The sequence below is a fragment of the Berghia stephanieae genome, chromosome 8 (assembly GCF_034508935.2).
Source record: "Berghia stephanieae isolate SIO BIC M18660-M18661 chromosome 8, UCSD_Bste_1.3, whole genome shotgun sequence".
NCBI classification, from domain to species: domain Eukaryota; kingdom Metazoa; phylum Mollusca; class Gastropoda; order Nudibranchia; family Aeolidiidae; genus Berghia; species Berghia stephanieae.
The window spans coordinates 4,689,983-4,694,545 of NC_088367.1; positions in this window are offsets into that span (position 1 = coordinate 4,689,983).

The window sequence follows — 4,563 nt, forward strand, 5'->3', positions numbered from 1 at the left end:
ATCTGCAAAGGAATGGAATGGGTTTTTTAATATATAATTTGAAATGATAATAGGATTCAATAGTCGCAACGTCACTTCCTTCATAATGACACATGGTAACTTAGCAACACTGGCTCTAAGCTCTCGGAACAATGGCGGACGCCCGCATGAAATATTTCTCCGGCGAGCATAAATAAAAGCGTATCCAGAGTTTAAAAAAAAAAAAACACATAAACTTGATAATGTTTTGACTTTTACACATTCTGGTCACAAGACATATGAAAAGTTCTAGCCAGCTTGAAGAATAAAAAGTAATGATTTTCTTTGTTTAGAACCAAGATGGCCGCCGTTGCCGGGCGGCGTGACATCAGACTACTGAATCCAATTAATATGTAATGTTGTGAAAATGGATTTAAAGTTTCTCCTCTACGAACAAAAGAGTAAGCGATATTGAGCCCTGGAACTTCCTGTTGGAAAGCGAGTGTCACCACAAGACCACATAGCCGCACAAAGGATACCCTTTATCGCTGAGTCGCCAACTCTTCACAATGGAATGTTTAATTTCCTCTATGCGGTCGTCTTGCGGTATGACACTCGCTTTCGTATCGGAAAGTCCTGGGTTCGAGCCTCCCTCGGCGCATAGTTGAGTCCTTGGAAAAGGCTCTTTACTCACCGTTATCAGGTGTAAAATGAGTACCTGGAAATGTATTATCGCCTAACAGGCGTCAGGTCCGGTCCTAAATGTTAAATGTTGCGGTTTGTCACTTTCAAGCTGGATAGTCTGTGACCAATGTCGCAAGAATGTTTAATATCACAAGGAGAACTGTATATTCGTTAGTGGATCGATTTGAAATGACACAAACGGTAAAGGACCGAAATCAAACTGGCAGACCACGAGTAACAACACAAGGTGAGGACAGTGTTATACCGTGGCCTTCGTAAAGTTATGGCCTGACACTGAAATCCAAAAGGACTGGCAGTTTGACGCCATTACTTGGTTTTTGCACCGCCTAGTGAGTTGTCGTTAGTAGAGCTCATGAAAACAAGTCATTTCATTGGTTGAAATATTGAATACAACTCACGATTTATTTTATTTTGTGGCAAAAGACTGGCATTTTGACGTCATTTTACGGTCAGTGTCAGGCTATAACTTTACGAAGGACACGGTTATACGCACCCTACGTCTACGGGATCGTTTTAGGACGGCGAGTGAAACTGCGTTAGCGTTCCCAGGTACACGAATTAGTCGACTGTCGACACACTGTTCGTTGCAGACTTAGAGAGCATGATATTATCGCAAGACGTCCATTGATGCGACCACTTCTTAGAGCACATCACCGGTTGACCCGTCTTCAGTGGGCCCGTGCTCATCTGTGCTGGACAATGCATGCCACATGCGTGGTCATTTGTTCTCTTCTCGGATGAATTACGCTTTGTGATTGGAAGAAATGGCGGTAGATTACGTTGTTAGCGAAGATCACACGAGCGGTTTCACGATTCTTGTGTCTTGGAATCCCCAAACAGAAGATATGGACAAGTCATGGTGTGGGGTGGAATAAGCAGAGACTATAGGACACCTCTAGTCTAAATAAATCTATCCTTTACCGGTGCAAGGTACATCCAGCACATTTTACAACACCAAATTATTCAATTTTTTTTTTTCATTTTCATGAACATCCTAAATTTTCACTTCAACACGACAATGCACCATCCCACCGAGCTATCGTAACAAGGGATTTTATAGCAGCAAATAATGTGAATGTTAAAAGCCTGTGGCCTGCAATATCCCCCGATCTAAATCCGATAGAACATATTATGTGGAACATAATCGGCCCCCAAGTTTGTTCATTAGACCCACGCCATAGGAACAGCTTGGGATAACATTCCTCAACACCAGCTTTGCCAGATTGACCAATTCCACGCGTAGGAAATGCAATGCTGTGATTGGAGCAAACGGGGGACATACTCGTAACAGATTGAATTAGACTCACCTTCACATCAAATGAAATGAACACAAAGAAATTTATTAAAATGTCATTGTTTGTCAAAATTATAGTGTATGTTTTGACTTGTCACTTCCCTTTTTGAAGATTATGTTTTAAAAATTCTATGTTGCATACAAGATCAACCATAAACCATACAAATTCTAACACAATGAAAGATAAATGAATAGTACTATGATCACATATTGTTTTAAATAAACCATAACAATATTTCATACCAATTTTGTAGGTAAAACAAGTGTATACTTTCTTTGGATCACTAGTATAATATAATATTTGTTTGTATAATACTGCCGTTTTATTAAAGAACACAGTATGTGCTATATCGTTAACATTGCATATACTGTGTTTTATAAAAACAATGGCAGAATAAATGTAGTATATAACACGGACGTGTTAACCATATTTTATCGCTGTGTTAGTATGTACTTACTTTTACATATTATAGATGGTCGGTAGGTCAAACCTCTGAAGTCCCGATTTTCACGATAGGCCGACGGAAGTCTGATAAGCCCAAAATTAAATCAAACATGGTGCGCAAAGCTCGTAACGTAGACTTTCGAGTTTTGATCAGCCGACCGTGAAATTCGGAACTATATTTTATTTAGATATGCAGATATATATATGGCTCATTTAACATTAAAGTCGAGCACTTTTATTTTGTGGTTTTTATTTCTTTAACCTTATATATATATATATATATATATATATATATATATATATATATATATATATATATATACATATATATATACATATATATATATATATATATATATATATATATATATATATATATATATATATATATATATACATCGGCAATTACCTCATTTTCAAGTAACAGCATTTAATGAGTCGATTAAAAAAAAAAACCAGCAGCATTTATTTATTAATTTCCATGACAGCCTATCTGATTGTCTCTTGTTGTGTTGGATAGATAGAAATATAAATAAGTATTTCATTCTTCCTAAAGACATAAATATGTGGTGATGTGGTCTAGTGGTATGACACTCGCCTTCGGATCCAAAAGTCCTGGGTTCGAGTCTCGCTCGACGCGTAGTTGGGTCATTGGAAAAGTCTCTTTATTCTCATTCTCTCACCGTACTCAGGTGTAAAATAAGTACCTGGCCGTTAACAGTGTTGTCTCCGTCCAAAAAAAATGTAATGTCACCTAACAGGCGTCATGTCTCGTCATACACGTTAAGTGTTTCTGTTGGCTAGGGACTCCTAGTAAAGCGCTTTGAGCACGTTTTGTGGATATTACGCTATATAAAAGCTCCAACAAAATGTGAATTCCTTGCAATACTAATTTTATTGCAAACTATTATACAGATGAGTGTTTGGCAGGGTGGGGCGTCAATTGGATTCAATAGTCTGATGTCACGCCTCCGGCAACGGCGGCCATGTTGGTTCTAAACAAAGAAAATCATTACTTTTTATTTTTCATGCTGGCTAGAACTTTTCATATGCCTTGTGATCAGAATGTGTAAAAGTCAAAACATGATCAAATTTAAGGGTTTTTCTTCCTCTGGATACGCTTTTATGCTCGCCGGGGAAATATTTTATACTGGCGTCCGCCATTGTTCCGATAGTTTAGAGCCAGTTACTAAGTTACCATGCATCATTAGGAAGGAAGTGACGTTACGACTTTTGAAGAGTATTATTATTTGTACAGCGTGGCGACGTGATGTTATTAACATTAGTTTCACGGAAAAGGACATACCGACGTGCACTTATTTGCAGGTCTGATAACCCAATTCCTTATGGGCTCATTGTTATAATGGAAATCTTTTTAAAAAATTATTGTCGATTACAGCAATGTTTAAACTAGGCCCACAAGTGGGCTCGGATGTCAGACCTGTATACATGGCCACGTCGGGCCATACATTTTGGCATCACTTTGAGAATGACAAACTTCCTACCACAAACTCCCTCTCCAATGAAATACTAGTTCAATTGGATTCAATAGTCTGATGTCACGTCACCCAGCAACGGCGGCCATCTTGGTTCTAAACAAAGAAATCTGTACTTTTTATTCTTCATGCTGGCTAGTTTTCATATATCTTGTGATCAGAATGTATAAAAGTCAAAACATGATCAGATTTTTATAATTTTTTTCTTTCTTCTGGATAGGCTTTTATGCTAGTCGGATCGGAGAAATATTTCATAAGGGCGTCCGCCATTGTTCCGATAGTTTAGAGCCAGTTAATAAGTTACCATGCGTCATTACGGGGGAAGTGACGACATGACTGTTGAAGCGTATTCACAATGCAATACACGATAACAATATTATAATCTCTGTCTCCAACAGCAAAAACCATTCACAATCTCTCACAATGCAGTAAATACGAAAGTCACAATGAATTTAACTCATTCAACCCTAACACCGACTATATCCGTAGTTCACCCGGGTTACTTTTACCCCATGCCTATTTATTTCATTTCCATGAGACAAATTATAGGCGTAGTATCAAAGTTAACGTTTTTAATTTTTAAATGTTAATGATAGTTGAAGAAAACTATCTATGTACATGCTTATTATTATTGCACTTTTTCCAGTTTTGGAAAATAGCAACAA